Here is a 25,531-nt window from a genome sequence, read left to right on the forward strand (position 1 = left end):
CTGACAAGAGGTTTGGACCTTTAAAGCCTGAAGTGACGGTGTGGTTAACCAGCACTGTGACTGACTGGGTTACACGATAGATCATTCCCGCTTAAATGACTCCAATTGTGAAGAGCAGGGATGCGAAAATGTGAGAAAGGTGCTACACTGAGCAATTTTGTTACATCAATATTGTCACTGTCAATTGCGCTGGAATACTTTGGCTTAATTACTCTAAACAAATGAGACTACAGCTGTGACAGCCTCTATCTCACACTCAGTTAGATCCACTGACACTAGTGGTTTTTTACAACCGACTCACATATCAGACCACCATCCCAAAGAACATCCTGTCATTGCTATCTCATCTGGTGTCACTTTCTATGTGTTTTTTTTTTTTTTAATCAGATTTTTTACAGAACAGGATGATAGTGTTGGAACTGGTTTTTTATCATAGGTGTTAAAATGATTCTTAATCTGACTTTGGAAAAATAAAACTCGCAAAATAAAGTTTTGAGCAGCAGCAGGCTTTCCTATTTTGTGCTGTGCATCAATATCAATTGTTTCGTGCAATGCCTGATCTTGCAGCTTGTCAGTGCTAAATTCAATTTTAGAGAATGGTCAATGGTTTCCAAAAATGCAGCACTGACTGTATGTTAATGTTAATATTCTACAAATAGCGCATATAATATAGCCATTTAAACACGCCGTCTTTCATAGGGATGCTATACAGACATTAAATATTCATGTTGTAGTGCTATTTAAAGAGAAAATGCTACCTGTGTTCCATCATTTCAAAACAAATCAGATAAATGAATTCACTATGTGCAGAAGAAAAAAAAAGGTTTGTTTGTCTATTTAATCATTACGGAGACACATTCTCGATGAGGCATTACTCATTACCGAGAGATCCATTGTACTCACATACAAATAGAAAGTGCCGACCTTTGAACGTTTGTGAATTCATAACCAGAGCTCGCAGGTTCTACACGGTTAGTTGATATTCAGTCCGTAGATGTAGCCGGTTTTCAGAGTACAGCCGAGTAACTGACACGTAGAAATCACTTGTGCTTACATCATTCTTCTCTTGCTGCCCTTTTACCGTCGCAAGGTTCTGGAAACCATGTATAGATCTTCTCTTAAATGAGGCAGCACGGCCCTTCTGATCCTCTGTGGGGATGATGCAAACCCCTCTTTTGTCTCTTGCAATATAGAAAAAGGGGAGTGAGGGGTGAAGAGAGAAGGCTCTCGTAATTTATAAAGACTGGAACGCATTCCGATTTTTATTTCTTTCAGTGGTGGGAAGACCTGCCAAACATGAGTACATGAATGAATATACGCATGCAAATCATGGGTGCATTGGAATGAAAATTGTTATACGTATTGCTGGTTACAACTTTAACAAACTGTAAAACGAAACTGACTGTCCCTGTTCAATTTCACCTGTATTGTAGAGGATTTCAGTAAATAGAATCCCAGATGGTGTTGCAGAGAGCATTTCTTGTAGACAGCACTTCACCATAGCGAGTCTCTTGGATATATAAACAGCCATCCAGGTATGTTTGGAAACTGCAAAATGTCAAGTTCTTTTTAACCTATCTGAGAAAACACCACCATCTTCACACTATCTCCCCTGGTGCTTCTCCCCTCTCACCCTTGTTTGTTTGTTATTTTCTAACAAAAGAAAGACCTAAGCAAACAAGCGCACTTTGGAGACACGGGATATGTAGCATCGGCTGGCTTCTTCTATCTGTTAAAGTGGCTTTTTGTCATTCAGACACAGGTGTCTTTTACCTTCATGTTTCTTCTGTCTTAATTGAGGGCTTGAGCAAATTAAAAATGTTATGATGAAGAGGATGAAGACTGTTTTGTTCTTTCACAGGCTGCATCGCTGTTGCATTTTAAAACTTATCTACCTGTTGAAGCCTTAATTAATGAGAGTCTTGAGCGTGAGGGATGCTGCTTCTCACAGTGAATCCATTAATACATTTTCATATCAATTTCATCACTTAACATTAGTCTGACATGCACGAGCACTGAATGGATTTTCATTTACTCATCCATTACTGAAAATTGGAAACACAGGGAAAGAGTGCTGGTCAGATTATTATTGTGGTTGCTCAAAGGCATGTTTAACCTCTTTCGCCTAAGGCAAGGTGAAAATTTGTATTTATAGACTGATCTGAAATGAGCAGAATCTCCTTAACAACTTATAATTGTCTCTTTCACAGTGTTTCATAGTTCAAAGTGATTTTATTTTCTTTGTGCATAAAAGATGATGATTGGGAGGGTGCGTGTTTTACCTTGTGCTGCTGGGGTTCATCTGATAGCGTTCGATTCAGGCTTGTGCCGGGTTGAAAGTGTTGTGGAAATGTTAGGTCTGACCTACTGAGATTGGTGTTTTGTAATAGTGAAATGGCTTGTTATGGCTCTAGTTCTTACTTAGATATGAGACCAACATCTGTTAAATGCCATTAGATTAACACAAAGGGGTGCATGCATGAAAGAGCCTATATATTTAGAGAGAGAGAGAGAGGGACACTGACGTCAGAGGGCTTTAGCACACTATTGTTTACCGGCTCCATCTGAATATATCTTCATAACTATACAACCATAATGTGTATACTTAAAATTCCCTCAGCAGCCAACAGCTTTTGTGAGAGTTTACAGACCCACATACTTACACACAGACATGTGGCGTGATTAAGGCCACTCAATGTCGACAACACATCCCAACAAAATACCACGGAAATGTCCATTCAGAACCCGCACAGACCAAAGTGTAAGAGGGAGCCGTGTAAAATGACTACAAAGAGCTGGCTGTTTGAGAGGCATCAGGTTAATTGGAGAGTTGCTTTGAGAGCATGAGAGAGAGAAGACAGAGAGAGGGCTGTGTGTTGTGTGTTGTGTGTGTGTGTGTGTGTGTGTGTTTGAGGGGCAGCTGAAAAGAGTGAAGAAGAAAGAAGTTTGACAGACAGCTAATTTTTTCCCATGAGTCTCCAGCGACGACAATAACAAACCTGTGCGGCGGTTCTCGCATCCGGGATGTGAGTCCCTCTTTTGGCGAGCTCAACACACCTTATTATTCCTGTATGCCCTTGTCATTCCATCAATACAGTAATAAGCCCGACTTCTTACAGTGGTTTATAGTTGAGGTAACGAACATGCCCACCTCATTACCACAGTAAGGGTGGCTACACAGCTCATTACGGACTTCTCTATGAGCTTGTTAACATAATAATAACTTACTACAGTTCTCTGTGGGCACTGAAACAGTCTCAAGGTGACCTGCAGAATTTTAATGGACATGACAGTGTCCATCCATAGCGACTCACTCACGCATCCCATATGCTTTTACTATTATGTTGTGGATAGCTCGGGGCATTATGCGCTGCTGCACAACACAGCTTTGCACAACCGTGGTCACACAGTGGGTGTGCAGTGCCGCCGCTATGTACATGAGCATCACATGCTGTGCGTAGGACACCGAGTGCTGGAGGGGGCGCCAAACACACCTCAGTAAAGTTGGAAATATATTCTCAGATTCAAACTTCCTGGATTAATAATTCATAAGCGAAACATAGTTAAAACGCAAACAATGCCTCTTTCCTACCGTAGTAAGGTAGATAATGAGCTACAACCTAATTTGCACCGAAACAAGCCTTCCTCCGAGCTGGACTAATAACACTGGTCTCTATGTACAGCCGGCTGTGAGATGAGTGTGCAGCAACCGTCTATAAAGTGCAACACTGAAAAGAGATACTACCAAAATATTCAATAGCTCTCTTATACAGTGTAGTGTCCCCAAAATCACTTCACACATCAGTGTGAAACACTTAGTTTGGAAAAATGTGCTTTTGCATAAATTTGGGGAATTTAAATATTCAGTAACATCAGTCTTATACAGTGTAGTGTCCCCAAAATCATTTGTCATAAAATCACATTAATAATTAATATTTCTTTGGTTTATCTTATTGACGACGATTGCACTTTCAAACACTTGTGTGTGTGTGTGCTTTTTGTTCTATAGTTCTGTAGTGTAATATACAGGCAACTGTCTTTGCAAAGTATTGCAAAGTTTTGTGAATTTTCTTCTGTTATGTGTGACTAATTGTACAGTTCATTTGTTTCTTATTTGTATTTATTTATATTTAGTTATTTATTTTAACAATAATAATGACATTGATAATGAAAACATAATTCTTTGGTTTATTGTATTATCATTTATTGGTTGTTATTTTAATATTATTATCATTTTTGTATGTTCAATAGTTAATTCTATAGTGTTTTATTCTATACTGTGTTTCTTTTTTGTAACATTGATAATGAAAATAAAAGAAGACTGCACTTCCACATATTTGTGTGATTTTTTTTGGGGGGGGCTCACCACAAAGCAATTACACTTAGGGCACCCAAATGGCCAGTAGCAGCCCTCTGGGTGTGTGAGGGAGAACTGAAGGAGATAAGGCAGGGGGAAGTGTAGACCAATTACTAAGGGTAAATATTGACTATGCTATCCTTGCCTTTGCACATCCATCCTCTGCCTCCCATCCTTTTCCACCCTCCGCCATGCTTGTGTCCACTAAGGTTCTATTTAGACTGTTAAATCATAGAGCGTGGAATCTTTTAGGCATCAGGTAGATACTTTTTTAATTAGCATTTACATTTTCTGTTTGAGCTTCCAAGAAGTTTCACTAGTTCACCCAGGGTGAAATCCTTCCTTCTCCGTCTTTCAACTCAGCTGCTGTTGCTGTTACTGTATATAAAGTGCACCTCTCTTACCTCAATTATAATTTGAAATAAAAATGAACTCCCAGCGTAAACATGATTCTAATTTCCCAGTGGTTCTGAATAATACTGAAATTAAATTTGGAATATTTTTTGCAACATTTTCTAAAGGCAAAACCCCCCCGATGCATTCTTTCCTTGTCCCATGTTGAGTCATAGGTGACATGCAATATGAGCACAACTGTTTACACAAAGTTTAAAGACACCTTCCTGACATGTTTTCAGGAAAAAAAGCTCCTTTGAATAATGATTTGTCTGTTATAGTTTTTCCATGTTCAAAATTCTTAAAATCTACTCCCTCCCTGAAAAATCCAGAATCTCTGAATATACAAATATTGTTCATTTCAAAAGTTTAACAGCTGGACACAAGATGTCTCCTACTTCAATGAAAATTCTCGGAGTTTGTGAAATGGAGGCTTCAAATTTCACACTGGACCACAATTGGCTTCCAAACTAGTTGTCACAAAGTCGTGCTTGTAGATGCACATGTTAAATTGAAAGTGAGCACAGAGAATCTGTCCGCCATCGGCAGATTGATGTGTCTGGATGTGCAGAGAGCCCAGTTTTTGTATTTGTATTTGAATACAAGTGGAAAGAGGCTTAAAAATCCTGTTTTTGTTTTTATTACGCTTTTAATTTTAGAAAATTTAAGTGTTACAATAAGTGTTCATGAATAAACTACTTTATGAAGGAGGTACCCACATTGGGTCCTGAACTGGAGTCTCCCAGATCGTAGACAACTCCTCTGACTACTGAGCAAAAACTTTACTCATCGCCTCATTGCAGACAGACCTCTACCTATTTATACACCCATAACACAGAGACAGCACACTGTGTAATGTGTAGGGAAGAACTTCAAAGGCGATTATTGCTTTGTATTTTTCATTTATTGCCTATATTTTACAACCTGACTTTGTGGAAAGGAGAAGGGGAACAACAGATTATGGAGAGTCCCTTCAGAGCACTTCGTGTGTGTCAGTAGCTCAGCTTTATCTCTAGGGAACACCCCCAAATCCGGGAGTGATGTCCAAATTAGGAAATGTGTGTCATGTAGCAGGTGGATATGACTCCCCTCGTTGAGACCTGCTGATAGATGTAACGGCAGAGCAGAGGAGAGGGACTGAGATAGCGATGTGAGCGACCTGCATGTTTTTTTTTTTTCTTCCCAAAAACAAATAATTAAAAAAAAATTTGTATGAAACAATTATTTGTTAAAAAAAAAAAAAACAAAAAAAAACACTATCTGTGCTTTGCCGAGTAATGTATTTATATTTGGGTGCACCCCTAGTCTGCACATTCATCAACCTGCTCATACATCATTCTGCACAGTGAGAGTCAAACATCCAAGTGAAGTAACAATAACTGAAACACATTCTTGAGTAGAGGGGGACTTTAAACCAAACTTAAACCAAAACTGCCATTACTGGGTTAAATTTAACCTTGAGTGATGTCACAAACGAGGGAAAAAAAATCGTCCAAATCATCCAAACTCATCCCGCATGCAAATACAATAATAAAATTATAATGTAGTGGCTCAGTCTGATTACTTTTTTTCATGACTGGATATAAAAAGATCTTACGAACACATACCCACAATCTCTTAAAAGGGTTGTCAATTATTCAATATCTTTGACCACTGTTGCCCATTGGAACGAGCCAAAATCAAGTCAATGCATAAATGGCAAGCTTCCAACTTTCATTCTAAGATTTTCCTTGGGTACACTTCATACATAATGATTCTGGAAATAGCAGTCTAGAGACATCAGTGCACCCCAAGCAACTGTAAATATGCAAAGACGGGCGGTGCAAGGAAGCCTAAGGTACAGCCACCCACATATGCCAGTGTCTCTCAGGTCCAACGAATATTTTTATGCCAAATGTCAGCATGCTGCCCAAACATTGAATACCTAATTGAGGGCTTTCCACAAGGATATGGAGTAGCCAGCCAATGGGAAAAAGTAGCCAGCTAGGGGGTGTTTTATTTTTAAAACATGATTTGGGACATTAGTTTGCATAACTGGTCAATGGCAAAAAATACAAAAGCATTCTAGAACATTTGAAACTGTAAAATTACAGCTTGAGGCTGAAGCATAGCCGACATTTTCCTCATATGACATAGGTCTGTTACTTTGACAACATTCCCTGTATTAATGTGTGTTTGCAATGCATCTTAGACGGTATCCTCTAGTGGATGGCCGGGTGTATTACACGTTTTGGCGTGATACTGGGCTGAAAAAGTGCAATGTAAATAAATAATTCATTCATTCATTCGTTCACATCTGTGTGGCGTATATGGAAAATGCAGTGTCAGGTTGCTGCCAACATCCTAATGAGGATGTTCCCTGTCTGTGCAATCAATGCCATTCTTAATTTGTTTTGTCATCAATTGTTTTGCTAATATTTGTCAGACACTGAAGACGATGCTGTGCTCTCTACTCGGCAGGACACAACCTTTCAGCTGAACACGCGCACACACACACGTTCATATAGAGCATGTGGGGGCGGGACTGATACAGACAGATAGGCACATTTCTCTATCATCATGCTTGCATTGTTTTGAAGCAGAGGCTAGTGGTTGTCAATGTACACACATAGTGAATCATAATGAATTTGTTAATCAAAACTATTTTATTAGAATCAAAAATTAATATAATAAAGTAGCTGGATGGACTTTTTGAGTAGTCGGCTGTTTGGCCGGCAGCTGGAACTTATGGAAAGCTCTGCTAATTTGGTAATAAAATCTATAAACTTTAAAGCATACAGATTGACTCCTCTAGAACACCTAAGTAAGTACAATGTGGGCAGAAGGGAAGAACCGAAAAGGGTGCTATGAGGAATCAACACAAGACTATGAAGGGAAAACATGTGGTGACTGTAAGCTCATGAAGGAAAAGGGGAAATAAAGATGAGTAGATAAAGGGGAGCAAATGGGAAAGGATGGAGAATAAGTATACAGCTGTACAAGAGTAGCATCGAACAATTACGCAAGGAAAAGGTAGAGAGGCAATAAAAAAGAAACAGAGAGGTGGGCAGTAACATCATTTTCTGCCCTCAGATTCCTTGTAATAGCCGCCCTAAGCGAGTTCTATTCCCTGTGCTCTGAGCATGAAAGGTCAGTTATATAAATCTATATCTGAGATGACTATTGGCTCGGCTCTAACTGCTTTAACCCCATCTTCCACAGCAGACTCAGATAACTGACCTGCATTGATTAGTCCCAGGTGATAGGTTGAGGCTTGGATTGAAACAGCACCAAAAAACTGATTGGGGTGTCTTTGTATATTTTGTAACCTTCACTAGAAGTGAAAAGTAATACCCAGGGTATGGGAGGAGCATTAAAATAGCATGTCCATAGAGGGGTGTTATTGAGCTCTGTGAGGAAAAGGAATGTTTTTGCCAATGTGAAGGCCCCAAAGCCTGTTGCCTTGGTCCTTGGTATTGTGTGTACTGTGTGTGCTTTGTGTGTCTTACAGGTCCTTGGCTAGGTGGAGCTGAGGTGCCATTGAGCTAACTGGGAACACCTGGCTAGTGTGCTCCCAAGTTACCAGTGTGTCGGTCCCTTTACCCCTCACTTTTTCTTTCTTTTTCCCTAAGTGAATTAGTTTTTATTATCATCTGTTGAGTAAATTAAGTTTAGTTGAGTGCTTTGTTAGCACGAGAGCACGTGTCATTCCAGTTAAAACTGGTTGTGAGTGGGGAAAGCCTTTACTGTAATAGGGAAATTGGACTCTCATGAGAAAGTGATGTCATGTGTGAGGGATACCCTCTTGTGATTGTTATGTAGGAAGCCTTATATAATAAGTCTGTTGTGCTCTGGGAGATGTACTTTGAGACCTTGAGATTGGGCATGTTTGCAACGCATTTTTCATGGTGTTTGTGGTTGAGGAGATTTGTTTTTTTCCTACAACTGTTGTATTTGGATTGTGGATATTCTCTGAGGCATAGGAGGATAAGTGTTGATCCACCTGTGTTTGCATTACCTGATGGTTCCCCTTGTAAGTTAAGTGGTGTCTCCTCTTTGGGTTTCGTCAGGGGAGAGGTTGGTAGTGTCGGGGTATGGCGGTTAGAGCTTCCTTTCCCCCTTTCCCCAAAATTTGCTCAAGAGCACATCTATGGTTTCAGGGTGGTTGCTGGTTTTCTGTTTGCTTCTCTTGGGCCAATGGGCTGCTAGTGCACAAGTACCTGCTGTTATGCCTCATCAAGACTAGGAGGGAGTTATGTAGCTAGATTTTTGGTTAAGCGGTCAGATAGCAGGGAAGCTCCGTTTGGAGGCTGCTTATTCCTCTTGCGCACACTGGCGGGTCTTAACACATTGCATTCCTTTGTTCTCCTGTGTGGTTGTGAATATTGGTCAAGTATGGAGGAAATTGTAAGAGCGTTTGTAGAGGCACCATCTGAAAGGTTTTTGGATCATTAGATCAGTGCACAAAGGATCAGTTGGTTAAGTTAGCTGAGTATTACAATGTTGATGTTGGTGATAAAAGAGCTAAGGAGACAGTGAAGGCCAATTTGAAAGTGAATTTGGTAAAAATGAAAGTGTTAGGTACTGCAGAGGATGCTCCTTTCTTCGCGGGTACTGAGGACTCATCTCTGCCTTAAATAGTGGGTCCCAGCGTTGGCTTGACTTTTGAACAGCAGAAGAAGTTGCTTGAGTTTTGCAAGCAGTCAGAGAAAGAGAAGGAAGTTACAGTGGAAAAAATGTGGCAGGGTATTGAGATGAAAAAAGTGTTGTCATTGAAGAAGATGAGGCAAGAAACTCAACAGGCAAAACTTGAACTGCAAAAAGAAAAACTGACTTTGATTAGAGAGGGGAAAGTTATGGCTGATGTTTTGCTCACTGATAATCCCTCTGTTCCAAGTGGGACCCCGGGAAGGTTTGCGGATGATTTGAGGCTAGTTCCCAGATTTAATGAGAGAGATCTGGAAACTTTCTTCTAAATGTTTGAGTGGCAAGCTGATGCATGGGGTTGGCCTGATTCCACTCACATGTTAATGTTGCAATGTGTATTAACTGGCAGGGCTCAGGAGGCTTATTCTTCTTTGTGTAACAGTGATTGTTTGGTGAAGTGTGCTGTTCTCAAAGCATATGAGCTGGTGCCTGAAGCATATCGCCATTGATTTAGGAGTTGGAAAAGAGATGACAAGTCTCATTTGGAGTTTGTAATTATTGTCATAAACAATGCACTGGAGAAGAGATTGTTATGCTTTTAAATGTAGTCTTAAGCAGGCTGGAGCTAGTGTTAACACCAAGCCAGCAATCTTTGTTGCAAATGTCCAGTGTTTGAGCAGGTGTCTGAGTTTTCAGGTTGTGAGTTGAAACCACAGATGTCTAGCCCAGAGCTACAGTCTTACTTGCCTTTCATCACTAAAGGTTTTGTTTCTCTAGTAGGGAGTGATGAGAAAGTGTACATAAAAATATTGTGTGACACTGGTGCTTTTGATTAATTCATTTTAGCATCAGCCTTACCATTTTCAGATGAGACATGATGATGTTTTCTGATCTGTTTCAGGGTGAGGTGGCGTCCATGGATGGTGTTACAATGATTTTGGGTAATGATATACCAGGGAGTCAGGTGTTGGGTGATGTTGTACCTCCTGCTATCACAGTTCCAGTGCCCCTGGTTAGCATTAAGCATGACAAAGTGAAACAGAGTTTCCTGATGTGTTTACGGCATGCGCTGTGACGCGTGCAATGAAGCGCGCACAGTCAGACGTAATAAATTCCACTGAAAATGATGACACTCTACAGCAGCATGATGTGACATGTCTTGATGTTCCTTGGTCTGCTTCTTACAGTGATTTGGTGATGGAGCAGCGGACTGACTGTTCCCTCAAGATTCTGCTGGAGATGGCTCATCCCTCTGGTGAGGTGAAAAACCACACTGTGTTATTTTGTTGAGAAAGAGGTGTTGATGAGAAGATGGATGCCTCAGTGGAAGCATTTTGTTGGTGAACCTGTTTACCAAGTTGTTGTACCCTCTAGGTTCCATGGTATGTTGCTGAAGGTTTCCTATGATGAGTCTGGCCACTGAGGTGTCAGGAAGACGTATGACCACATCCTGAGTTATTTCTTTTGGCCCCAACTGAAAAAAAGATGTCTCTGCTTACATAAAGTCATGCTATATATGTGAGCGAACCAGCAAACCAGAGCCTAAAGCCCACTCCACTGTGCCCAATACCAGCTATAAGTCAGCCTTTTGAGCATCTAATTATTGATTTTGTGGGCCCATTGCCTCCCTCTAAATCGGGTACTAGTTACCTGTTAAGAGTGATGTGCTAGAGCACAAGGTATCCAGTTGCGTATCCTTTATGCACGATCACAGCCAGGTCTGAGGTGCGTGCTTTGTCGCAGCTTGTTTCCATCTCCGGTGTTTGTAGGGGGACATTCAGTCCAATCAGGGGTCAAACTTTTCATTCCATTAAGCACAATGAGGCATCTGATTACCATGCAAAGAGCCAAGGCGTCTTGGAGTGTTTTCACCAATATCCAATATCACTCCCAGATTTTGTTCAGACTTCTGTAAGGTCAATAATCTTTTCCACTTCCTTGTATGGAAGACTGTATTTACCAAGTGGGGTTGGCTAAACCTGTCAGCAAGTTTGAAGTGCTACTGGCAGACTCCGTTGTCTGAGAGAGTGCAAGAGTTTGGTGTGTTCATAACGCCCACGAGGTTGTACTCCTATAGTGTGATGCCCTTTGGTTTGTGGAATGCGCCAGCAAACTTTCAACATCTGATGAACAGGGTTGTTGGAAGGTTGCTTGGTGTATCTGGGTGATGTGGTAATCTACTCTGATGATTGGGATGTCCATGTTGACCATATTGAAAAGTTGTTTGACCGCTTGGCTCACGCATATTTGACAATCAACCTTGCCAAGAGTGAGTTTGCAAAGGCCACAGTTTCTTATTTGGGTCATGTGGTTGGGCAAGGCAGAGTGTGTCCAGTACATGCAAAGGTGCAGGCTATTGATGACTATGCCCTACCCACAACTAAGCAGGAGCTTATGCATTTTTTGGGGCTAGTTGGTTATTACCAGTGTTTCTGGTAGAAAATTTCCTAATTTTCTACTGTTGTTGTGCCCATCACAAACCTGTTGATGGTTAAGACCAAATATGTTTGGTCCTCAGATTTTCAGATGGCTTTTGAGAGTGTTTAAGCCCTTATTTGTAATGTTTGTAATGTAATCCTGTTTTGGCTGCTCCACAGTGGGAGAAATCATTTAACCTTGAGGTAGATGCAAGTTATGTGGGCGCAGGGGCAGTGTTGTTACAGCCTGATGATTTAGGAGTGGATAAGCCAGTTTTTTTCTTTTAAAGGAAATTTAACAAACATCAGCTGAACTATTCAGTAATTGAAAAGGAAACTCTAGCTTTGATTTTGGCTTTGCAACATTTCAGTGTGTATGTTAGTTCTATGCCTGTGATGGTCTTCACAGATCACAACCCTTTAACCTTTCTGAGTTCCTTGCAGTGTCCTAACCAGAAGCTTATTGGCTGGGCTCTGCTACTCAATACAGAGTGAGTCTTAGAAAAATGAGAGACATCTGCAGACACAAACAGATGAAGGAGCAGGGGGAGTTAACAGATAGTTAAAATAGTTATAATTAGAATTAAAATAAACTCTCTTTCAAATTAAATATTCCAGAATATGAATGGAATGTATTGTTCTTAAAACTGTTTTTATAACTTTCTTTTTTTTTCAGGGGTGTGACCTTTTGATGATTTGTTATGTGTGCGTCCTGCCAAAAAACATGTTGTATACGATGCACAGCAACTTTGCTTGCGTTTGAAGAGTGGCATAAATGTGCTAGCAAAAACACACCAACACTCAGGTCGTCCGCCATTATTGTTCAGAAAGCACTTTTGCTGCCCAACGCGTATGTTATATGTCACACTTTTTGTCAACGCTGTTGAGTAACACATCAGGCCTCTCATTCCGGAATGCCAGCATGTTGTGTAAAATCACACACAAGGTTTGTTGTTTGTTTGGTTCTGTGTAAAAAAGCCAAGCCAGCATAATGACAGGTCTTCTTTATGGCAATACTGTAGGATCTCTGTATAAAAGGGGCTATAATCTTGTTCAATTACACACCACTCTTAATGGGATGGCTACACAAGCAGGTGGAGGTGATTTGGCTGTGTGTGTGTGGTGGAGAGAGAGAGAGAGAGAGAGAGAGAGAGAGAGAGAGAGAGAGAGAGAGAGAGAGAGAGAGAGAGAGAGAGAGAGAGAGAGAGAGAGAAAAAGAGCTTCCCTGAGAGAGGAAAAAAGATTCTCCATCCTGTTCCTTTCAGCTCACTGAAGCGTTCAGTAAAATAAGCACAAATGTAAAGAAGCCGGTCTGCATCAATTAAAGACACCCTACAGACAGACAGACACACAGGCAGGGCAGCATAAGCACAGAGCAACAGAGCAAGCAAGACCTTAATGGGGAGAGATTCAGAAAAAGGCAGCCATGCATGAAAACAGACAGCAAACCCTGAATAATATGATACTGGCTTCATTTAGGCCTATGCCTCTTTCAGCCAGTTTGGCCTTTCCAGCCTCTAACAGACACATGGAAATAATTTTCTGGGAGGAGGTTCTGTAAATCTGTGTGTTTGAGTGGAAGGGCCACAGGCTTCATCACCTGTTATATAGTTACTTTATTAGTAGTGTGCACTCCCTGTTCATGACAGCTATGCTGAATGAGCAACCGAAGAAGACCCACAGTTTCAGTTTTAGACTTAATTTTAATGAGAGAACAATGTAGCTCTTAAGAAAGGCTTAGGTAAAGTTAGATTATTATCATTGCCAAAATGATCAGATAAATAAAAGCATGTTATGCTCACCCATGTCAATCAATAACTAAATCCCTGTTAGAATCCACAACAGAGTGGAAATAGCTAATGAAGAAAATGCAAAACAAAAGCAGATTATGAATGCAATTAGGCTTTAAAAAAGTGTGAAATCAAGTCTTTCGGCAACTAATACTTGTGTAACATTAACATACTTGAACAAATGGTCTTTTGTGAATGTAGGTTGCTTATTCTATAAGCTACATTGAAAGTAAATTGATATCAATTTTCATGTGCTGTTCATTTTTGTCAATGCACAGTATACTGAATAGGCTCACTCACATTCACATAAACTGTGATACAACGTCACAAAACGAGTCTTATTTGTCACATACATCAGAGATATTTTAATCATCATTTCCTTATTTAACAAACATACCCATAGGTGTAAGTGCCCCCCTGGTTCCAGTGTGTCACAGCAGAAATCTGATTGTGATACAGTGATTGAGTGATTGGACTCAATATATTACTGATAGGTAATCAGTCATATGTGGTGGTTTAAATGTTGTTCCTCATTTTGGCAGAAATTGACACAAAGTCCCATAAAGATGCAAATTAAGGGGCATTTTGTGAAAGAAAGAGCAGTAAACAAAAATAGAGAGAGGAGATGGGAATGAGCAGAATATATATGAGTATTAAAATTAGGAGTTAGTAAATCAAAAGTTTGTATGTGTTTTTTTTTGTTTATGAAGAAGAGCAGTACATGCTGTACAAATAGACTGCAGGGAAGAAGGTGGACAGATCACTTCTGTAAAGAACTCTCTGCCTAAACTGATTTTATAATTCACAGGTCATTTATCACATTCTGCATTATCAGTTGGTACAGGAACACTGGGACAGAAAAAAAACAGCATGACAAATTTGGAATAATTACCAGCCAGCAAAATAATAGATGCTGAGTTAAGCGGGGACATGGCATTCAGTATTAGAGCATATGAATAAGTAACAATATGTGACTGAGGCAGATAATCTAAGACAAATGCTTTCAGTGACCATGGATGCACAATATTGCGCTCCAATATATTCCAATTTTAGTATAATGCATATTCTCATATGCCATGTTTACTTTGTGGTGTGACTGGTAAACTTGATATGCAGACCGTATATGTTATTGTAGCTTTTAATGGGTTTCACGCTCCAAAAATAAGACTTCCCCACTAGGGAATAATAATCAAGGGGTTGATGTGACGTCATATGACAACAGAGGTTGTCGTATGATGGGACATACGACACCAGAGTGTGATCATACCAGTGACATTAAGTGGTGGGCGCTACATAGCGTGGCACGGCGCCAGAGGCATTGCCGTATTTGAATATTCATAAATATTGGAATTTTTGATGATATCAAACATGTTTTATGGAAAAACATTAATAAAAATATTCTTGTCTTAAATGTATGTACATGGCGCGAGACAGTGCCGGAGGTATCTCCATATTTGAATATTCATAAATATTGGAATTTTTGATGTGGATATCAAATATGTTTTTATGGAAAAAACATTAATAAAAATACTCATGATTTAACTTTTCTTAAATGTGTCTGGAGGGGAAAAATGTGTTGGTTTGGTCCCTTCTACATGTTTAGTGTAATGTTGGCTGGTTAGCAAATAAACTATGTGTGATGATCTTAACACATTACAAGTCTGACACATGTAAAGGGAGAAAAAAATGAGATGAAAGAAACCCAAACATGTAAAACAGCAACCGCAGAAAAGGGTTAACATTGGCGTGGCCGAGATGGAAAGTTCATGTCTTGACCAGATCAAGACAACCAGACTGATTGCTGCCAGCTGACTTCACCACTCTGGGAAATGGAATAGGAGTCGAAAGACATCTCGAAAAACACCCTCTGACCAAACCAAAAAAAGTCTTTAGCACAAGCCTGCCAAGAACAGAGTGATCGATTCTCAACAGGATCGATTGACCACAGCACTGGCCAGCTCTCACAGGTCGAGCACAAAATCCTGTCTGCCTCTGGAGAGGAACAAACAATGGATCACAAGCTTTTTCCTCTCTATAGGCTACAGGGAGATGACTCACCATCTATGCAGCAGAGGCAATTGTTTAGCTTGTTATTTAACAAAATAAGGACAGTGGCTCTCAAGGCAGTAAGTCAGAATAAATTCCTCAAGGAAGAAACACAGAATATAAGCCTAGTCTTCTGATGTGCAAAATATGCTCCTATATAGCATATTTTTTAATATAAAACACAAGGGAAGCAGACAAGAATATGAGACTTGCTGTATAGGGTCACATACAATAATAAAAACTAAAGTTTCACACATTCAATTACGCTCATGAGCTTTGACAAACCTTCCCCAAACAATAGCAATTACCCTGGATATGGCATTTCATTCTTCTTCGTGTAATACTTTTCTGAAAACTGGGATAATTTGGCAACATAAGAACACAATCATTATTTTTGAGTGTGCATTGTAAGTCAGCGTTTCCCATACCTGCTCTACTCTACTCCACTTGGGCTGCGCGCCCAGGTAGATAAAATCCAAATTCCATTTCCATTCCATTTTTTTTTTCAAACAAGACGTGTGACTGTCATTTCATAACGCACACAAACCAGCGGACCTTTAGCGACAGAAATGCCGCCAAGTATAAATATCACAACACTGATAACTGTAGCCTCAGTTTATGCCTCTCACAGAGCTGCTGGTACGGTTAGCGAGACTGATAAGAGACGACAGAGAGGTGACGTCATGCTAATAACACTATCTGTGCCGGTAAACACAACACAAGACCCATTGATAACTAATTATGATTTAATCAGAGCTTAACAAGATATTCAGTAGGCTAAACATAACATGCTATTGCCTATGTACTGACAATCCCCCCACAAACACTCACACACACCAGAAAGCGTCTCGTAGAGCTGCTAGCTCAGCTACAACACAGGTACCACACAGAAACTTTTACAAAGGGCCATGAATGTGCCTCTAGTGACTGTCAAAGCTCCACAGTGAATCTGACAGCAGGTGCTCATGGTTGGTCGTTTTACTTGCATTTCTTCTTCTTTGTCACCTACAATTGCAGTTCATCTGACCGTAACCAGTCTATTCAGGCGAAGGGTAATGACGCTCTGGTAGCGGTAAGCCAAAGTAGCTGAATTAATTCTGAGGGGTTTTATGTTTAAAAAAAAAGTATTGATACTTGATGCCAGTGTATCAATAACGTATCGTAAGTGGAAATATTGCGATATGTTGCAATACTGATTTTTTGTCCCACCACTAATACAGAGGGTCTTTTTCAAAGCAAGGAAAATGAAATGTTCAAACAGGGAATGCCAACTGTGCAAATAAGCGCATGACAAAAGGCTGAGGAGAACAAAAGCAGAGTGTTTTGATCTCTGGAATATATTTTACAAATGTTGTTTTCCTGCATTGGAGCTCCTCTTTTGGACACACATCAAACACAGAGCTGTTTTCAATCAACATGCCAGAATAAATGGAACTTTCCTAACCTCCTATAGCTTATGGCATTACCACAGACATTGAGGGATAACCTTAATTTTCAGAGAGCATTACTCAGAAAAACAAACAACCTCTGTGTCCTTGAGATACCATTGTAACTAATCCAAACAGACACATGTACACCACACAAACTTAAGCAGGCTGCACCACACAGATTTTTGCCTGAAAAGACAGTTCACCGACAGTGCATGAGACAGTCTGAGGTTTGCTATGCCTTACTAGCCTTCTGTTGTCTGCACAGATGCATACAAAATACTTTCAAGTGGAATATGAACTTTATACAGTGGTAGAGTATCTGTGCTTCCTTCCTGCTCTAGCTACCGTTTCATTTTTGCCTTCAGCTATGTAGGCAGTGCTCAGTTCTATACATCCCTAGCGAGATACTGACTTCTCCCCCTACAAGCAATAAGTGCTTTCTAGAATTGTTGAGGTTCAGAAGAAAAAGCCTTGACAACGATATAAATAAATGTCTGTTAACAGCGAGCTTATTTCTAGTTTCAGTACGAAATTGAATGTTTTTCCACTAGTATGTGACCACCCAGCAACCAGCGGGCATCTAATAGGGAGGGGCACTCACAAACCCTCTTAAAAGCCTCAGCCTTGTTAAAGAGGCTGCATTATTGATAATGCGTCTGTGGGCTGAAATAGCACTGTGTAGGGCGCGCGCGCACACACACACACACACACACAAATACATGCATAAGATATACTGTACATATATAATTAATATACATCAATCTTAATGTTGTGTTAATGTTATTTTGTTTCATTGATTCTTGATGCTTTGGCAATATTGTTGTGATATTCATGCCAATAAAGCAAAATTTGAATTTGAAAGAGAGAGAGAGAGAGAGAGAGAGAGAGAGAGAGAGAGAGAGAGAGAGAGAGAGAGAGAGAGAAAAGAGACAGAGAACAAAGACCGGTTGATTACAGATGTGCACGTTTCACAGGCACAGCAGAAACACAGTCAATAGAGCTGCAACGATTAGTCGATTAATCGATTAGTCAGTCGACAGAAAATGATAATTGAATAGTTGTTTTAGTCATTCTTTAAGAAAAAATGCCAAAAGTTTAGCTTCTCAAAAGTGAGTGAGCTGTGTCATACATGATAGTAAACTGAATATCGTTGGACTGTCGATTTGACAAAACAGGATAACTGAAGACATCTTTTCTATTTTTCTCTATTTTCTGACATTTTATAAATGATTAATCGAGAAAATAATCAGCAGATTAATAGAATCTTGAAATAAAATGAAGGGACAATGGGAGGACAATGTGGAATATTCAACATCAACTATATCAGTATTTATCTGACTGTATGATTGATTGATCTGATTCAATGTTTATTATAATAGCACACACACACACACACACACACACATACACTAAAGATTGTGGCTTAATGAAGTGAAGTATAAACTCGTGCAGGGTAATGGTCAGGTCAGTGGAGAAATATATGAATATTTATGAGCTTCTCTCTTCTCTCCATGTTTGTAATGTGCAGCTTACAGATTTCTGTTCAAATAATTCTTTCCTGATTCCCTGAAGCTATTTCTGTGTTCTCACCTATGGATACATAAAGGTTAATGGAAACATAAAGATGCATACTTTGCAAACAAACATGCACACACAGCTCTTTGGCAACATAAGCACAACACTGATTGTTTCATTAGCCTCTGCCTTATTATTATGTATTCATTTAGCACCCTGTCCTTTGTCAAACACGCTTCGCAATGACCGCCTTACTGCTTTTGGATCTTTGGAATGGTGACTGGCCAAATTATCCTGGCTTGGCTAAACAAGGCCCCATTAATCACACACTGGTCTCCCATTAATCTGGGATCACAGATCACACTGAGCCTATAATCCCATAGCATTGGTTTATTTTGGCTGTTTATGCTTCCATCTGTGGTTAAATTAAAAATGGGGATCAGAACATAAATGCATTACAATGCAGGCTTTATAGTGAAGACATAAAAACCGGTGCAGTGATGTTAAGGACAAAACAGTATAAGGCACTTTCAGAAAAAGTTGTTCTGTTGTAGTTTTCTTTTAACCGCTTGGTTTGGGTTTCAGAGAAGCAAATGTCCGTCTAATCCTCCGAGGGATGACAGGGGTATTTTCAACAGCATCCCAGCCTATTAACATCACCTTGGGATTACCTTCACAGAAAGGAGGAGCTGATGGAGTTGGAGGGAGGGGGGGGGGGGGGGGGGGGGGGGATGAGGATGATGACTAAAATGAGATTTAGATGGCACTGCAGGCGAGCCACTCAAATTTAGACAAAAAGCAGTGTTGGTTGACACAGACGTACAAACATACACTAGTTGAGAATGCACACGGCCACAGAGCTTTGCACACAAGCACACACACACACAATGCCAGCCAGACAAATATCTTCCTATAGGCTTGTATTCCTCATCAGTCCTGAGGAGGAAGCCTCTCCTGTCAAACAACCATATCTAACCCATTAATTCCGATTCCCCACATTGGCCCATCACCGGCACAAAACTAAATGTCAACGCTCCCCTGCGTGTCTTTCATCATGCAGTCGACTGTCGCAGAACACACCGGTAAACAGCGCACAACCTTCATCCACCGCTACGCCGCGAGACCCCTTACTGAGCAAATTGGCATTTCCGCAGAGCCAGCCAGATAGTGAGAAATGATGCAAACAGTGGCACAGAGGGAAGCTGCCGGAGCTGACCTTACGTTACACCTGTGAGACTTGTGTTTTTTTCAGTTTGCCTCTAGTCACACAGTGTGAGCTCTGAATGTGACAGGGGGGGAAAACATCTGCAAATAAAGAAATGACATTCTCAATAAAAACAAAACGTAAAACAGTTCTTTCAGTTAAAAAAAACCAAAAAAACACATCAAGGTAAACAGAATTATAAAGCAGTTAAGCTTTCTGGATGCTAAATGAGCTGGAAAATGACATGCACATATTCAAATGGCATAGGTATATGGGTTGAGAGTGAATTTAATTTCATAAAAACAATGCTTAAGAGATGAAAATTGAACTATTAATTCTTCTTAGCACATGAAGGCTCATTATGCGCCGTGGAGAAGATGCACTGTGGCAGAGGGTAGGGATGAGAGGAGTGGGAAGGAGGAGGAAGAGCACCCTTTTACTTAAAAAGTGCCTGGGGAGGCAGAGAGAGAGAGAGAGAGAGAGAGAGAGAGAGAGAGAGAGAGGGAGAGAGAAATTGATGGAAGCTGGGCGTGCACAACAAAAAAGGCACAGACTGCCTTTGTCTGTCTTCTAGTCTGTGTATTAGCAAGTAATGAGCTCCTAATTGTGTAGCCAGGCCATGGAGTCACTGCAGGGGTTGAAAAGGAGTGGAAATGAACTATATCTGCCAAAAACACTGGGACAAAGAGAGCGATAGAGGAACAGAAAAAGAGAGCACAAGGTGAGTGTGAGAAGAAATAAAGGGATGTGAGATAGAGACACTACATTAAGGAGGAAGGGTAAAGGGGGAGTGACGGGGGGCATTACAATGTAATTATTTCAACAGAATGCAGATGAGGAAAAGAGTGCCAGTGGCCCCTCGCCGGTGCTCTCCGTCTCTTTCTCTACGTTTGTCTCCTCTCTCTCTATCTCGCTGTATAATATAATATCTACTCATCCGAATGTTGATGAGACAAAATGGTAATAAGTCAAATGGAGGGCCTTAGTTTAAAAGGTAGACGGTGTGTGAATAGTTCTCACCGTGGCAGATGATGTTGTAACTAAAGGTCATTCCAATAAGATTTCAGTTGATGTGCTATCTGTAAAAGGCCAACTTAGACATAGAAGCGACGTGACAGGAAAATACATGGATGGTGATGAGAAAGGTCATGAGAGTACTAGGTGACCAATTTTTCCAACTGCTAATCACGGTCAGGGCAATGAGTTGGCAGCGTAAGGATATTTCTAAGCTCTTCTCTTTCCTCTGTGTGATAGCGAGTGGATATGTGAGACGTGTTAATTTGTGTTTTTTTATGTGTGTTCATGAGTTTGACTGTTTGTGCTTAAGCAGGTGTGTGCACAGTGTTCGTTCATCTACGTCTATCTTGACAGGATCACGGTGTCGACGGCCCCCGTTCCGTGTCCTCTTTGCCGCTTAATTCTTCTTCGTTGGTGAGCCCACTTCGTCCGGCTTCGCTTTCACTTTGAGAGATCGGCTGCATTACTCAGACCTGTGATTCTGTTTTATGCACTCGCACACACACACAGAGCCCTGGACCTTTATGTTGTCATGGTAATGGATAAAAAAAGTACTCTCACAATGCATTGAGAAAAAGCTTCATTGGCTTATTGGGGTTATGAAGGATGAAGGTTTTTCTTCTCACTGTATTACATGTGAGCGCTGCTGCTGCACATGCAGACACATCCTGAGACCTGAGTCAATATCACCATGCACTCTTACATACTTCCACTTAAGTCATTGTTTCCTGATGGCCTTTCCTCCATTTCAAAGCAGGAGAAAACACAAAGACCAGCACTTTGGTGGCTTGTTGATGTGTCAGTCTGCACCAGCGATTAGCGCCATCCAACTTCATTTCTCTTCCCGCATCTACACCAGTACCATCTGTGGTAAATGAACGAGGGGTGGTGGTTGTGGGTGGAGGCGGAGTTGGCTGTTCTGACAGAGACACACTGCTCAATGTGCTCTGCACGGCACCAGTAAAGACACCAAACCAAATGAAAACAAATGGCCTGCTCAGAAAGCATCTCGCACTATTGGCCTGGTTTGGGAAGTCGTTTCTTTTTTTTTTTTCACTGCAGGTTTGTTTGCTTTCATTTGAGTGTGTAGTGAGTTAACTGGGTTTTTGGGCATTTAATGGTACTGATCTTAGCTACAGTAACTTGCAAGAGGGATAGTTGCAAGCAACACTACCGTGGTGCATGATCTTGTGTTGTAAGATGTGTGTATATATTTGTATGGGTGCAGACTTAACTTACAGTGTGTATAATATTCATGTGTGCCCATATATGACTTCATTGCCCTGTATGTCTTCTCTTGTGTGAAGGTACCTTCCCAACACTTGCAAGGTGAACATGCAAGTGTACACACTTATGAGCGTGAACACTGATATGTGTGTGTGTGTGTGTGTGTGTGTGTGTGTGTGTGTGTGTTTACACTCGTCTGTGCCAATAAATTTACGAGCGTCTAAGTATATGTGTTTTGTGTATGTGCCAGTGCTGTAAAGAATGTGTAACTGGCTGCAGAGGTCAGTCAAGGAGGAATCTATCATAATCCATCATAATCAGCTGCTGTGCTGTTCCTTCAGGACAGATGAGCTCCTGACCCATGGCGGACACGGTGAAGATGAGAATCACATGAGGGTGAAATGTGATGTTTACCAGCTTGACTGGTTTCGGTATAAGACATTTTCAACTCTACTGGGGGCAGCGCAGACAACACATGCAGGTCAAAGCGTCTACAAAAGCGTGTGGTTACTGAGTGAACATATGGCATTTAAGGTGCGGGTACGTATTCTTCATCTTTGGAAATGTCACGTGGGAAATTTAGGTGCATCAGAAAGATCCGATCACCAGTGACCGATGTGCCATTGTTAGGGCTGGGTATTGTTTAAAAAAAATGACGATACCAGTACCAATACCAGTATACACCATTTTTTTCCTGCTTCATTCAAGCCATTGTGCATTTGGCAATTTCACTGCAAGTGTAATTACAACTAACCAATCAACAGCTCAACTAATTCATCTGCTGTCTTCCCTTCATGGAGAACTATATGACATGGATAGATTATTTTATCTGTCATGGGGAAAAAGAATCAATAAAATATACTTATCCAGCAAAAATACATGTGTAATACAAAAACAAACGACACATACCCTTTATCAGTGGCACAGAGCCCTGTCAGAACATCAAAAGCCTTGGAATGTCATCACACAAGTCTCCAGAGTGCACTAACTCTTGCAGTACATTAATCCATCCAAGTCTTTGGAAATCCCACCAATCCTTTATCTGGAGTCATTAAGCGCAGGATGGCCGGGCTGACTTATTGTCCCGGACATGTAAGAAATTAGTCAAATCTCAGGCCTACAGCTCCTCATTAGAGGAGGCTGCACAGAGACGGACTCAATTACCGTCTCTGACATACTAGACCCTTGCAAGACTAATAGTTCCGGCCCAATAATGACCAAAGCCGGGACTGAACTTCCAGCCCTCTCTCCCTCTCCTCAACAAATCCACATCCACTTACATTTTCCCTCTCATACCTCTCTTCTGCTCTCCCTGATTCAGAATATCAGAGGGTAAAAAAAAAATGGATTCCTGTCTTGCATTCTTGAGGAGCAGGAACCCCCCTTTCGTCTTTGGTATTCATTGTACAAGTGAAAAGAATTCATTTTGTGGCCTAGTGCTGGGGGCTGCTGCCAAGCCATGGTTGACAGGGAAGCAGCATTAAGGCAATTAACATGGGCTTTGCATTTGATTTTGGCTGGCGAGACTGCCTCTGTAAACAGCAGGCGGGATCGGGTGATTAGTTCCTGTGAAGATGAGCGCCTCGCCTCCCCTGGTCCCTGTCCAAGAGAGGATTACCCTTTATACATATTGCGCATACACACTGAACCTTATACATACACAAACACACACATAGACACTGACTCAAATGCATAATCTCTGCTAAGGAAGAAAGAAGAACAAGCATGCAACCGACAGCTAAAGGGGTTAAGCCATGTTTGTGACATGACAGAGGTGGAGTCACGTCTCAACTCCCAGCTTCTAGATCAGTTCACCTCTCCTCCCTCCAACAGACAAGGGAATTATCCCTGGCTTCCTTGACCCTTTTATCATCCATTTAACACAAGGACTAATTCTTTGAATTCAGCTCCATTTAATGAGTAGATTTTCAGGTATGTAATGATGGGAAATTCAATATCAATATCAAAGGCTCCTGAGTCAAAGCTCTGAAATTAATTGCGACAAACAGGCAATTATTTCAAGTCAGCTGAATTGAGATTGATCTTATTTGTTCATTTATGCACTCGCCTGGAGAAGTAGCATCAAGTGCATAATAGCTTCTACATCCCTAGATTGGGATTTCACCTGAGAGGTTGCTAAATCAAACGTGTGTCCGTGTGAGTGAGCAGGCAATAATAGGTGAAGAGAATTCCACTGGCACTGTCAACTAAATGTCAATCTGGTGCAAAAAGAAAGGCGGGTCACATCTCTCCCTCGCACTTTTCCGCCTGGATAAGAGCGGAGAGCGGAGTGTCTCGGAGTTTTCTCGGGTGTGAGTCTGGGATATAGAGTTTACCCCTGACCTATTAAGCAATCCTAAATCATCGTGTTGTGTAATAGAGGGAGAAAAGAGTTACGCTAAAGGTCTCCGTGATCCTACAGATTAATCTAATCCTGCAGATAGATGAATTTGCGGTAATGCCGTGGTTTCTAAAACAGGTTGCACCTACGATGCTATTAAAGCAATTTGCATATTTATCACACATGACACTGAATGCTTATGTAATCACGATTGGCGAGCAAAAGGAGAGACACTGAGAAAATGTCTGTGTGATTGCAATCAAAAAACCTTGTTGAGTCAAAATAACCTCATGATTAGATGTTTGGAAAATTGCATTTAATTACAACATCCGAAGCTGCCGGACAAAGCTGGCCCGCTTGCTGCAATGATGAAACTGCCGGAGCTGTATCACAATTCAAAATAATTATGTATGGGGCAAAAGGTATATCCACACTAAAGTTTACTGCGGCATAATCATCACCACAGGCATTTGGCAGCTAATCTCCCTGTGTAGACGATGAAGCATTGGACAGTAGAGAAAATAAACATGATAAAAAATACACGTTAATGTTCTGTAAATCTAAAAAAATATTAGGGACACTTATTGAGCTTTCTCATTATCCATCTTATCTTTAGTGGCTGATACTAAACACAGAAATCAATAAGAGATTATTTAGCCTGAAGTGAGTGATTAAGAGCGATTCTTTTGACTTTTTAGACAATGATAAGCCTGTTTTCGAGGCCATAGTCATCTCAGTATCTCAATGGACGAGTCAAAGTCATACAAAGACCCAAATTGCACTCGCACCATGTATATTTTCGTCCGGGTAGGCAAACAAACAGAGGATCAGCTGCCCTGATGTTATCTGTGTTTCTCTCTGGGTTTTTGTTGACCTTTAAGGTAGTATTTGTTTGGTTTGACAGAGGGATGCTGGAATTTCAGTCCAAAATAGCCTGTCAGTGTCCACACTGCCTGCCACAGTGGCTGTGAGACACAGTACAGCAAATGACTGCTGATCACGGGGGACAGCAGGGGAGCCAGCTGTCAGTCTGCCAGGGTCCAATCCCTGTCTGACTGCAGGCAAAGCAACACAGGGGACACATACAGCAGATTATTCTCCTCTCGGAGGGCACGCCCATGGATGAAGATAAAAGTCGGGTAACCAAGGTGATTGGGCGGGGCAAAAC

The 25,531-nt window shown here is 40.9% G+C and overlaps 1 protein-coding gene across 1 annotated transcript in view; it reads right to left on the reverse strand.

Annotated features, from left to right (window-relative positions):
* The window catches only part of ldlrad3 (low density lipoprotein receptor class A domain containing 3), an 87,984-nt gene that overhangs the window by 54,082 nt on the left and 8,371 nt on the right, over positions 1–25,531 (reverse strand). The window lies entirely within an intron of this gene.

The sequence above is a fragment of the Thunnus albacares genome, chromosome 7, assembly GCF_914725855.1.
Source record: "Thunnus albacares chromosome 7, fThuAlb1.1, whole genome shotgun sequence".
NCBI lineage: Eukaryota > Metazoa > Chordata > Actinopteri > Scombriformes > Scombridae > Thunnus > Thunnus albacares.